At 40.8% G+C, this 14,049-nt stretch overlaps 1 protein-coding gene across 1 annotated transcript in view; it reads left to right on the top strand.

Moving 5' to 3' along the window:
* smpd3 (sphingomyelin phosphodiesterase 3) overlaps positions 1–14,049 on the top strand; it is a 95,909-nt gene that overhangs the window by 57,803 nt on the left and 24,057 nt on the right. The gene's annotated exons all lie outside the window — the stretch shown is intronic.

Raw genomic sequence — 14,049 nt, 5'->3', positions numbered from 1 at the left:
GACCTGAATGTGGGCAGCCCATGTCAGGTCTGAGGAGATGTGGACACCAAGATACTTGAAGGACTGCACCCTCTCCACTGGAGCTCCATTGATGATAATGGGCTTGTAGTGTCTGTGCTGACTCCTTCTGAAGTCCACCACCAGCTCCTTGGTCTTGCTGACGTTCAGCTGGAGGTGGTTGTCCTGGCACCACGATGCCAGATTCTTCACTTCATCCATGTAGGCCCCCTCATCGTTGTTGGAGATGGCACCCAACACCACTGTGTCGTCAGCAAACTTCACAATGGTGTTGGAGCCATGGGTGACCACACAGTCTGAAGTGTAGAGGGAGTAGAGCAGTGGCGAGAGGACACATCCCTGAGGTGCTCCTGTGTTGATGGTGATGCTGTTGGAGAAGCACCTGCCCACCCTCACCACCTGAGTTCTGCCAGTGAGGAAGTCCAACACCCATGCACACAGACGGCTGTTAAGTCCCAGATCCCTCAGCTTTGTGAACAGTCTGCAGGGCACTATTGTGTTAAACGCTGAACTGTAATCAACAAGCAGCATTCGCACATAGTTACTCTGTTTCTTGTCCACGTGGCTGAGAGTGGTGTGTAGGACGTGGGCGATGGCATCCTCTGTGGATCTGTTGGATCTGTAGGCGAACTGCAGCGGATCTGTGGTGTCTGGGATGGAGGAGGAGATGATGTTCTTCAGCAGCCTCTCAAACACCTTCATTACTACCGAGGTCAGTGCAACTGGCCGGTAATCGTTCAGGGATGAGGGTTTGCTGTTCTTGGGCACAGGGATGATGGTGGATCTTTTGATGTGGGGACCACAGACTTCGCCAGGGACTCGTTGAAGATGTAAGTGAACACACCTGCTAGCTGGTCAGCACAGCAGCGCAGCAGACGGCCGGTGATGCCGTCTGGCCCCGCCGCTTTCCTTGTGTTCACTCTCCTCAGTGCCGCTCGGACGTCATGCTCCACGATGCTGGTCACTGGTCTCTCGCTGATGACGTCACTGTCCTCGGTAGTCAGGCGGTAGATAGCATTAGCCGCCTGGCTAACCTCGAAACGGGCGTAGAACCGATTCAGCTCGTTGGTGAATGCAGAGTCGGCGTTGATCGGAGCAGTGTCCCTGGCTTTGTAGTCCGTAATGGTGCGTAGTCCGTGCCACATACTCCGTGTGTCGCCCTGGTGGAAGCGGGACTCCACACGTTCCCGGTACCGGCGTTTGGCATCTCTCACCGCGCGCCGCATGAGGCCGCTTTGTAGGCGCTCATATCGCCAGTGGCGAGACTCGCGTTGTAGGTAACAGGTAACAGGCATACCTACATTTAAACGTGTAGAGATGTTAAAGGTAGGCGACATTACCACTAATGCCTACCATAGCCTAGCATTTTCATAACATTCATAGATGTGGAGGAGGTGGAAATTTTTAATTCGGAGTTAACATTATTCATGATTTTGCATAATTAGTTTTGGCATTTTGGTCTGGCAATCAGGTTGGTCTCATTTTTCTGCCAACATATTACAGTGACTGGGTCATATTATCATTTCAATTCCATTGACTTTGGGTGAAACTGTCAAGCCCGTGATTTATGAGGGGTTTTTTGCACCGTACAAAATGAGGCCATTATATCAGTAATCTATCCCCAGCCATCATCTGCTATTGTTTCCAGACGCGTTCATTTCAATTACATCGATTATTAATTATCAATTATTTCTTGTATAAATTTAGACTCAGACAAATGTACCTCGAAGAACACACTTATTCTCGTTATTTCCCAATGGATACTTACCTGGAAAACCGCGGCAGGTCAGCAACATAAATCTGAATTATCCCTTGTGGAGAAGTGACGCACTCGGAAGAGAAAGGCAGGGAGAGAGGAAGAGAGGAAGAGATAGAATATTAATTAAAAATGTTTCCCTAAAGAGAGAGCCAGGGCTGGCTCCATAATTAAAGCTTTTCAGTCTCAACATTTATCCCCTCTTACAATTATTTCAAGCTGCTAAGTGCATGGTTGAAAAGTCATGTGTCTGCGTGTGTGTTTGTGAGTGTGTGTGTGTTTGTGAGTGTGCAGATACGCAGTCTGAATGCATTACTACGGATTAGGCTTTAAAATAGGAACCTGCTCAAATCTGGATTGAATAGAATGAAGATCAATGGGAGAATTCCTCAAATCCATCCCTGATCTGTAATGACCAAAAGGAAACCTCGTCACTATGAAGGTCAACCAATTCACTGACATAAACTGATTTCCTATCCAGGTCAAAGGGATTTCATCCCATCTCTACATGCCAAACAGAAGGTGACAGAGGTCTCAGCTCATCTCATTTTTGCCAGACATTTGTATTATTCGTATTTCAATCAATGCCCCTGTGTTAATTGACCGAGATTCACAAAATATAGCTTGTATTTATTTTATTCACACATTTCTTTAACGGTGGGCTTGTAATTGATAGACTTGTCCAATAGTTAGCAGATTAGTTAGATTGCACAGCCTTAGACTTGAGCCAATTTGACAAACTTGCTGATGATTTTTGAGATTAACATAATTGATGGGAGATCATTTAAATGCAGTGCTCAGCTGCAAGTGTTCCACTTTTAAGACCCGTGATTTCAGTTTCCAAGAATCTGAATGTAGATTTCTCCATGAGAGCAAGAATGGATCTGTTTTGATGAACTCAGAGCCCAAAATGGACTCGCTCAGTGTTTTTAAACTTGACCTGAATGTTCTAGTTTGTAAGAACTGAAGTCGGTATATCTTGATTTATGCAGGTGCTAATGTCTTAGCACGTCGAAGCTTGGTTGTAATCTTAGCTCAGCTGGGGCCTTTCTACATGCAGTCTCCATGTTCTTCCTGTGACTGCGAGAGGTTGTTTGGGTACTCCAGCTTACTTCCACAATCTAAAATTTGATGTTTGACTAATCAGTGATAAATAAATATGAATAGGTATGAATATGAGACACACAAAGTGCATGTAATAAAGGGTTTTGTGTTTTGTATAAATGGCAGTCCAGTCTACAGGAACTATGACAATTAACTGGAAGCAGGACTGAAACCTGCCCAGATTCAATAAAACCTTGTACTTAGCAGCACAGTGAAGTCACCTGACTTCAGACAAGACGTTATGTGATAGAAATTTGTTTGTAACTTGACCTAAACTCTCTTAACGTCTGGTTTGACTCTTATTTGTCATAGCTGAATTGAAAGTTGGCTTGAACTTGACTTAAATGTTTGAGACTTGACTTTAACTGTCTCAAGACATCACTTTACCTGTGGGTGTTTTATTTATTAGCCATTTAAGAAATAACACACCCAAGTCTCTTGATTAGCAGTTTCAATCAAGAATTGGTTTGATCTTAACTCCAGATAGCTATCATTACCTGACTTCTCTCTGTCTGAACTCCTCAACATCACATCTCAATTCAAGACGTGATGTAGACTTGTAAAGACTAATCTGACTGCTGAATTAGCTTAAGCTGATATTGATAAACTCACAGCTTGACTCTCAATTGATTTGTGACTCTTCTCCTTTGAGATATGAGTAAGACATTCAGGATGACTTTAGTCTTCACCTGGTCTTATCTCAGCTGCCTAAAACCTTGTCTTTTTTGCTTGATTCAGAAATGGGTACATGTGAAAACACACAAGAGACAGTGGGGGAGTTTAACTGGAACTTCAAGCATGAAGCATGATGTTCTTAATCATATGCACATTTAACTACAAAGGAATATACTGACTATAAATTCCCAGATACCAGCTAAAGGGAAAAAAAAGTATTGTGTTATAAAAGTTGTTATATGTTATTAGACTTTCTTTTTTTATAATTCTTCTATAGCTATAAAATACCTCAGATCAAAGGGTCTGTTGTGTCTAACGGTCAACTTGTCACTTGATACTATCATGCATGAGTAAAGGCAACACTGCACTGTAGGCATTATTGCATTGTGGAAAGGTTGTACACCCAGGTAGTGCATGACATAGCAAAGTCCAAATGGATCACATATTTTTTTATATTGTTTGATTTCAAGGTTTATGTATGACTGATTGGTTTTAATATGTTGCACAAATTGAAACAGTAACAAAACACACAATATTTCCTAAAAAGAGCATCAAGCATCCAGACTTGTAATTAAAAGACCCTGATATGAAACAATGTGCATGTTTTGGTTCATCTGGTAAGGCAAATGGAAGAAGACCACAGCTTTCTGCTTTCTTTGTTGTTGTCTTTGAGTGAAGCGATCAAACTCATGCGAGTAATGCAAGATGAAATCTGGGCTCCTCATCTGATTTTAAAGTTAGGACAATTAGATACAGCAGCCTCAGAGCCTTCATAATGAGACGAGCCTGGTTCGGTTGGCTCCCAGTGTGAAATCGTCTCTCGCAGCTCGTTTCAATTTCCGCTCTGTTTCGTCTCAATGCTCTGTAATGAGGGGAAGTCCTGGGAAGTTTTAGCATCTCATATCCTGCATGTTCTGACTCATTTGTTTTTTAATTTTAAAAGAAACGCAGTTAATTTCATTACATGTTATTTTTATTCACACAGCGCACCGGGGGGGGGGAGGGGGGGCAAAAAAAATTGCTTCTACTCAAGGTTTTCCTGCATCTCTGCAGAGACTCCAGTTTGTGCTGGCATCATCTGAGGTCTGTGGAAACATGTTAAAAGTCCACTCTTTCTTATATGCACGAGTGTGCACACATACACTAGACTCCCCTAAGGTCTCCTGTCAGTTTCAGGGTGTGCACACACCTATTCAAGCATACATAAGCCCCTGAAATATTAATACACAGTGTGGCACTGAGATAGAGCAGAGTGGAAGACAGAAGGAGACACAAATAAAAGAAAGGAGGACAGAGTGAGGCAGGCGACACAAAAGAAAGAAAGAGCTGTCTGGATTAAAAGTTCATTCGAGCAACAAAAATGTAATAGTAGCAAAAATAATTAGTCTCACTTTTACAAATGTTAATACGGTGGATTAAGCTGATTAGATTGCAGTTATTAACATTTATTTGTTTATTATAGCAGGTACCTTTGGGTCTGTGGTAAGACGTGGATGTATGCTACAGCAGAACAAGATCATTTCTTTTTTTTTATTTGCATGGAAAATCACAGGTCCTTTTTTCACTAAATTGCTTTTATTTTCATTTGTTAATGAAGGCAATAATGTCATAATAGGAAACTCAAGTGATTCAAAATGTGAAATAACTGCTAAAAATATATTGTTGTTCAGTTGCTAATGAAGTTCTCATTTGTGAACAACCCTGCTATGGCAAAAAAAAAAGTGCAAATATAGTAAGTTCTGCTTTTATGTGCTTCTTAAGAAGTTATGGGCTCCATTAAAAGAACTTGAAGTATGTGTGCAGATTAGAAACATGATTAATGAACCTTAGAAGTAGCTTGCCATCACCAGTGTGTGAATGTGTGTGTGAATGTGTGGATGACTGGATGTGTAAAGCGCTTTGGGGTCCTTTGGGACTAGTAAAGCGCTATATAAATACAGGCCATTTACCATTTAGAAGTGGTCATTTGCGGATTTTTGCCTTTCGTTTATAGAACCACTATATACATGCAGTTGCTGCACTGGTTGTTATAATATAATATTAAAATAAATATCACAATTCATTGACTGCTTTTTGGAGATATTCTGCATTAAAAACTGAGTTTAAAATGTCAAAGCTGGCAGGATTATATAGCATATTAACATATTTAAGCTACTGTCTGAGTTGAACATTACAGATGTGCTGTGGTCATTACGTCTGCCCCAATTTCATCTTTTGGAGAATTTACATACAGAACAAGTTGATGCTCTGTATCTCTGTTGTGTGATTTTTGGAGCTATAATTCAGGTTCATAGCAGACTTATATGGGGGTGTGCTTTGGGTTCAGTTTATTTACACCTCCTGTTTATAGACTGTTCTCCTGCTTAGAAGCATCTAAAAAAGCTTTCAGCAGAAGAATACTCTGAGGTCGCTGGTGGCTTGGTGATTGCTAAAACGTTTTTCTGAGTATCTAGAATCCTTTTCTCATTTTCTAAATTTAAAGGTAATTTATTTTGGAAAATTGAGAAATGTTCCATTAATGAAACTGCCCAGTTTTTACAAATTAACAAGATCCCAAATGAGCTTCTACTGACATGAAAGCTTGATTTCATGGGCAATAATAAGACCTCCCCTCACATACACACACTTACTTTTAAGGCAGTTTTGAGAGCAATAATGTGGTATTAAGGTATCAGCAATCAGATATTAAATCTTTTTTCTATTTAAAAAAAAAGAAGGTTTTTTTGAATTTCTGACAGATGTGAGGATAGGTAAAACCTGCAAAGCAAGTAATTGTGTTAATTAATAAAAAGGAGGTTTTTTTTAATCATGTAATTGCATTAGTAACACATTAGTAACAACAGAACTGTTATTTTTATAGCAACCTGTTAGGGCACACTGAGTAAAATGTCAGTGGCAGATGTGTATTACAAGCCCGGATGTGGTATATCCCGTCCATCCCATTAATCAGTAGCTTGTAGAAGCACTTTTAACAATAATAACTTGAAGTAATGGCTTCCTGTATGACTCTATCAGTCTCTCACATTGTTGTGGAGGAATTTGGACCCACTCTCCTTTGCAGCATTTCTTCACTCCATTGAGGTTTGTGTGCAAGGGTTTATGCACAGCTCTCTTAAGGTCCTACCACAGTATTTAATACTCAGTCATCAGACTGCGATCTTGGCTTTGAGCGGGCCTTTGCAACACTTTGATTCTTTTCTTTTTCACACATTCTGTAGTAGATATGCTGATGTGACCCAGTTGGTTTCATCGGTCCGAAAAACTTTATTCCAGAAGTTCTGTGATTTGTTCAGACGCAACTTTGAAAACCTAAACCGCACTGCCATGTCCTTTGTAGAGAGAACAGGCTTTCTCCTGGCAACCTTTCCTTTCTAGCAGTGTCTTCATTAAGATTGTGGCTGTCTTTCCTTCTTGGCATTAACAAACACCTGAACGCACTCAATCAGCAAACTGCCAAAACATCTGCTCTCATACAGGTGCTCATACTTGCACACTTGCGCGAGTAATTAGCAGCATCTGGCTGCTAATTACTGATTTAATTGTTATGAAAGTAGTAGGAGCTTGCTTAATTTGTCACATGACTGTACGTTAAGTTTACATTAACCTCAGCTGGACTAAAGCGAGTTATGTTAGCAGACTAATATGAGGGATATCAATCATCCAAATTAAATGTCAAGAAAAACCTAAAGCTGTTGAACTATCGCCTTTAACTGAAGATCACTAAATTAGCAAAAAGAGGAAAAATTTGCAAATTGGATTTCAGGTGCATTCCTGGATCAGCTGGTAGTCCTTAGAAAACCAATACAACCTCCCAAATGTTCACTGATGCACAGCTTATGCAACATTATTAGAAAAGTTAATGTACCATCAGATAGTGCATTTTGTAAACTTGGACCAGTCTTTTCTGTTTCTCTAACTCTCCCTCAAAACACTCATTCCATTAAGAGTAATTCAATTAGTCCCTCGAATATTCACAGGGAAATCTATGGCCCTTGCTGTGAAGTGTATTTACTGTATTTCAGCCTACAACGTGAGCTTTGAGTTTGGTATTAAAGTCGGGCTAATCAGCCTAATGCTTTATTGTGGCTTTTAGAATGTCTTATTATTGGCTCTGCACGGATACCGAGCCAAAACAGCCATCACTTTATTGGCTGTTCATATCCATTCTAGTCTGTCGCTCCTTGGTTGGGTGCTCTAACGCTGTTTATTTGGCACAGGGGAAAATCTTTTTTTCTTTCCGGATTACAGGATGATTTCATATAAACAACACACATCTTAGTTGAAGGAAAGGTCATGTAGCAGTTTTGTTTTTGAGTCCAGGAGTAAAAATATCAGAAGCATCTAACGGGGTGTTTAAGTCATACTAGAGAGAGACATTTATCTTACTTTGTTCCTTTATAGTTCCTGTTTTTATCTGTACAACCTTTTATGATGAGTTCTGATGTATAAACACTGTATTTATGTTTTAATGATTATACTGTGGACAGGCATTCATTGTATAAAAACTGAAAGTTGCTAAAATTGTTGCAGTCACACAGTGAAACTTTACTAACAGCAGAAATGACATTTTCTGATAGCCTATTGATAACTGTGGCCCAGCCGATTACAGTTAGTGCTGGGGTCGTCACCGACGACGACATCGAACTCAAAAGGTGAAGGGTCAACATTAGAATAGCTCAAAATACACGAACACAACATGTGATCAAAAAGGCAGAAAAGGTTCATTAGCAACAAGCTGGAAGCTTGACAGTCATCACTTCTTTGTAGTTTTGATAACCTGCATTTACCAGATCATACAACCTTATTTAAGGTCACATGGACTGGGTCACCTGAAGGAACCCAGCACACTCCCAAACCCTGCTGGACTGCTTGGAAGCAAAACAGACGTCCAATGCAGGCGCAGTGACAGGATACCAAGTTCAAAAGGAAATAAGTACATAAATAACTGAGTGGTGAAAGTATCATTTCTCTGGATTATTCCAATGAAAACTGAGCCAGACAGTGAGCTTTTAGAAGGGCCAAAGTAGAAGCTGTTATTAACAGAACTGACAGCATGCTGATTCACTGTTATGTGACAACTGTCATGTTAGTTTATATCTATAAATAGTAATAAAAATAACTACATTGTGTATGGCTGTTTAATCTAAGTTGTATACTAACAAGCAGTGCTATAAATATAATTCTGAGGCTGGAGAACGATTTATGTTCCACTCCAGCCTTGGACTACCTCTTATCTGGTCTCTAGCAGGGGTGTTTGCCTTGTTATAGATCTACTCCACCCATATTCATTCCCACTTCAAACTAACCACCTCACAATCACCATCCTCCTTCTCTGCAACCCTTTATTCATCCTCCTCCTCATCAGTCTGCATCCACCCACCAACTCTTCAGAGCTGCCAGCGTCCACCTCGCTCCGTGCCTCGTTTCTGTGCTGCTGGAGGACTCCTTCAACACTGATGTTAAAGGTGTCTTATTAAATCTCAAGTGGGCTTTTGTTATTGCTGCTCTGCTCCCTGTCTCATGCTTCAGGAATGGAGAAATTGATGTAAGAAGTAGTAAAATATGTATGAAGCACATGCTGAAAAAATAATATCCTCAGCACTGTTTTAGGCTTCACATTGATCGAATAAGCCTACCTCTTGAACAGAACATCGCTCACTCGTAGTTGTGCTTGATTATTTTGATGAAAATGCTCTAACGTAACCCCAACCCAAGTGGAAAATGTTAGACTCTGTGCCTGTAACACCGTACGGAAACTTGTAATAGTGACAAAAAATATTATTTTCTGTAAAAGTGAAGACGTCTGGTGTCTCCATCTTCTCATTTGTTTACAGTGATCAATAGCTGATGTGTTTTTCCTTCTGATAATAAATCTTTTACCCTCCTGGGACATGACAGACCATTCATAATACTGCACAATGTCAGGACTGCTGTTGCTGCGGTGGGGGAGGGAAAAAACCTTTTCAAATATAGAATAGCACCAAGTTTGTTGCTTATTTCCTAATTTCCTAATATTTAGATAATGCATCAAGATAAAGTTTGTGATACAGTGTTGCCGAGGTTACTATCGCCTGACAGCAAGAAGGTCCTGGGTTAGGGGTTAGCCTAGCCTGAGGACATTCCAGGTGGAGTTTGCAGATTCTCCTGTTGGGGCCCTGGGTTTTGAATTTTGCATTTATTTTTAGTTCAATTGTATTCATGGTGTTTTGAGTTGTTGTTGAATTATTGTGGGTCGGTTACTTTCCGGTTGTCTCAGTTCTTAAGTTTCATTTGACCCTGCAGTGTTCCCTATATCCTTCCAGCTATCAGTGCCTTCCATTTAGTTTTGCTTCCTTTATCTTGTTATCTTTTAAATGCTTGCATCTGTTTGTTTACCCACCTGTTCCACATTCCCTCAATTAGCCGTTGTGTATTTATAGCCTCGGTTCTCTCCTTCCTCTTTTGATCAACAGGTGTTCCTCAAAGGTAGACGTTGCATTTTCTAATTGCCTAAGGTTACCATTAGGATCATAATTAGAGTTGGGGTCTGAACTGCTGTAGTTGTTGAGTTTTATAGAGCATTCAGAATTTAAAATGCCTCTCAGAATTGTTTTAAGACTTACTGGATAAAATGGTGGAGCCAATAACGTATGTTTGCTAATTTGAGCCACTTTTTGTCATGATTCGGCTGTGTGCAGGCTGGATGAGGACCCAATCGCAAACTCACAGAGGCAGGAATGAACTCAAAATTCACAGCTTTATTGCTGGAGAGCAGAACCATGCAAATTAAACCAGGAAACTATAACGTAACACACAGAGAAACGCACGGCCATGGATGAGGGAGAACGCGACACCGAACTGAGGGAGACGCAGACATAAATACACAGAGGGTTAACGAGGGAAGTGGGAACACACGGGGAACACAGGTGACACTGATAATCATAACAAGACACGGCAGGAGTAAATGCAACACTGACGGGAGACTGTCAAAGTAAAACAGGAAGTACACAGAGGTTCAGACAGGAGGAGAGAGAGCACGGGGAGAACACAGACATAACGGGCTGGGGAAAACATGGAATAAAACACAAGGAGAGACGAGGGCTCACAGATACACAGAGGGGCACACAGGGGGTAAGAGTCACAAGGGGAAAACACATAAGGAACAACGTAACAGAGAAACCCAGGAAGCATGGCCTAAATAAGGAACAATACACAAATACATGAAAACTAAGAATACTGGGCCACCATGGCCCAGGACCATGACACTTTTTCCTGTCAGTAAAACATTTTAAAATGAATAATCTGCCAGCTTTGTGGTACAGAGTGGCAAATAAGTATATACTTCAGTGATTAGCAGTGTGTGCACCCATGCACTTTATGGATCCAGCTTTTCTTTCAATGTAGCTGCCATCACCAGTGTGTGAATGTGTGTGTGAATGGGTGGGTGACTGGATGTGTAAAGCGCTTTGGGGTCCTTAGGGACTAGTAAAGCGCTATACAAATACAGGCCATTTCTAACATTAGCTGACTCCATTTGTTCTGACATGTTCACTTCCGCCTCCAAAAATAAGGATGCCAATGGTTATCATGCTAAATCTGTAACATGTATGCCATGCCATATCTTATACCACACCACACTTCAAGACATATTCATATTAGTCTTAGAAGCTTACATGAAAAGCTTACAGTGGAACATTGCCAACCCTCCAAATGATGAGCTTGTATTTCATCCGCACGCACAAGAAGAATTGGGTATTAGTGGTTGATCATAACAGTGCGTCTAGACAGGAGTGTTTAAGCAAAACCTCTTAAAATATCTGTGGAAGATAGAAAAACCACAGGAGTGTGCACTTACTGCAGAAAATGGAAGTGCAATTATAAACCAAAGGTCACCAATAAGTGAAAAGACATTAAGATGTAATAGAAAACAGGCCTTTTTCAGGGAATATGCAAGAGTTGAACTTACAGTCTTCCTGCAGCAATGGAAGTTAAAGACAGTAACTACACTAACTGCAACTATGGTCCACTACTAGGAAACACTGTACTGTGGGATGTAGCAGTCTATAGGGATATCAAAACGTTAACAAAAAGGGAGCAAATGACTGGAGAAGGTTATGGTAGATAGCCACACAGTCTTCAGGCTTAAATTGTATTCCAAGATGAACTGAACAGAAGGGTGAAAACAAAGCATCCAACAAGTGCAACACATTTGTGGCAGCATCTGCAATAGTGTTGTAAAGAACTTTCCAAACAATGATTCATTTCCATTGTAGACCGAATGCCACATGTTGTTTGGCTGCTAAATGAATCAAAACTTTAGATTCAATTTAGGACGTAAGGCTCCACGGTTCCTTAAAAGCATATTTCTTTTCGTAGGTTTTTCTGACGTATACTGAGACAAAACGCTGCGTCAGTTGAACCTACAGTATATTTATTATCCAACCCACTCATGTTTGCACCACTCTAAGTCTGAAACTGAACACAAGAGATAAATAGTGGATCCGGATGTAGTCGAGCCAACAAGACTCACAGTAGACAGCGGGTTTCAAGCAATGCTCATCGAGTCTCAGCTTTTTTTTTTAGCTACATCAGTCAACTGCAGAGAAATACATGGTAAAGCTCCAACTGCAGAAGCCTGCAATTAGATCAGCTATCAGTGTCATGATCCTGGGTCCTTTTGACCCAGCGTTTTGTGTTTTCTCTTTGCGATTTTGGTTCTGTTCTTCCTCTGGTTAGTGTTTACTCTGTTCTGCCCGTGTGTTCCTGTATCTAGTCCGCGTTCTTAGTTTGTGTCCTTTCATGTGTAAGTTCCTGTTTTATTGTGAAGGTCTGTGTCTTATGTGAGTGTTTTCAGTTTGCCTCCCTAGTCTCGTCATGTTAATTACTCCCAGCTGTGTCCCCACCTGTATGTATTCCCCTGTGTTCTCTGAGTGTATTTAAGTTGTGTCTTCTGTCATAGTAGTTGCTGGTTCGTCTGTGTTGTTTCCCCTCGGTCTCCCTGCGTCTCTCCGTGTATAGTTCTCCGGATCTCCCTGCATCTTCGGTTCTGGTTTGTGTTGTTAGTTTACCCAGTTTAGGTTTCAGTTTCATGTTCCTAGCGCCTTTGTTGTTTGCATTTTGTTGTTAATAAACACTCACCTGCACCAGAGCTGCCGCCTTTTGGTCCTATATATATTCCACACGGCTTGCCCCCGCAAACCGTGACAATCAGAGCATAACCTCTGCACGGAAAGAGGAGCGCTTTAAAACAGGCTCACTTTGCAGTACAGTTAGTTTTTAGTCACGTACACAATTATAATATGAGTTTTTATATGCTACATATACGTATAATTTTCTTCGCACTCATAAGCAACAAGTCCTGGCTCTAAACTGTTATATCCTCCATCCTCTGCTCATCCATCATGAAGTCCACAGGTGTGGGACCACTTTTAAATTTAATTTTCATTCACTCTTTGTGTAAGTTTAGGCAATAAAATTACTCGCTAAGCTTTATGAAAGGAATGATGATTTTTTTTCAAATGAAATCCTTTTACAAACATCGGGATGGTTGTCAAGTAAAGCAAAGTTAGCTTATTAGTTAAACTGCTGGTTACATATTACTACAGATGTTCGTTATTGAATAAGGAGAGGTAATTTGGAAAATGATTTATTGGGATGCAGAATTCAGCTGATAAGCTGTTAGGAGGTAAAACTTTAAAGAACCATCATAGCACAGTGGAGTCTAATTCCTATCCCAGCAGTGAGAGGAATAAGGACAGGACCCCCCGAGTCTAGGTGCTGATGTTGGTGATGATGATGAAGGTGGAGGCTTGAATGGGACTCCAGTGACCAGGATGAGGCAGAGATGGGGAGAGAATTAGAGTCTGAAAGGCAGAATGAGAAGAGAGCGCTCACATTAAAGCATACTGAGCAGAGGCTGATTGGCTCACAGAACACAGGCAAGAAAATGATTGGACTTGAGTAATGATGTCAGTATTGAGTTTGACAGCGTGGAAAAGAGGAAGTGATGTAAAGAACAGACTAGAAGACTAAACACACAGCAAAGCAGGCAGATGAGTGATTGCAGAGCTTCTTATTGAACATACAAATTTGTTTCTTTTATGTAACAATTTGTACAGCTTCATTAATGACTCAGTGTGGCGTGCCAACCTCAATGCGGCTTCTGGCTCATCTGAAAAACAACTATGAAAAAGCCATTTTGGGTTATGTAATGTAATGGATCGCCTACATAACTGGAAATAAAATGAATAACATCTACTTGCTTCAAACACCACACAGGGGAAACTGTGTCAGATATCAGAGCAACAGCATCTTTGGCTCTTTGAGTCCAGATGGAACAGCAACAATCTTTTCCATTACAGAACTGGTCCATAGACCTCTGCTGAGGTTTATGTGAGCGTCATGTCTTTCTCTTATAAACTGTCTGATATGACCATGAATAACCAGAAGGGTGTGCTCAAGCACTAATCATTAGCACCATTGATTATCAGCTAACCTTTTAACATCCACTAGGGAAC

This window comes from Maylandia zebra, linkage group LG7, assembly GCF_041146795.1.
Source record: "Maylandia zebra isolate NMK-2024a linkage group LG7, Mzebra_GT3a, whole genome shotgun sequence".
Taxonomy (NCBI): Eukaryota; Metazoa; Chordata; class Actinopteri; order Cichliformes; family Cichlidae; genus Maylandia; species Maylandia zebra.
Note: the sequence above shows the minus strand (reverse complement) of the source record. Positions and strands in the feature narration are given on the sequence as shown.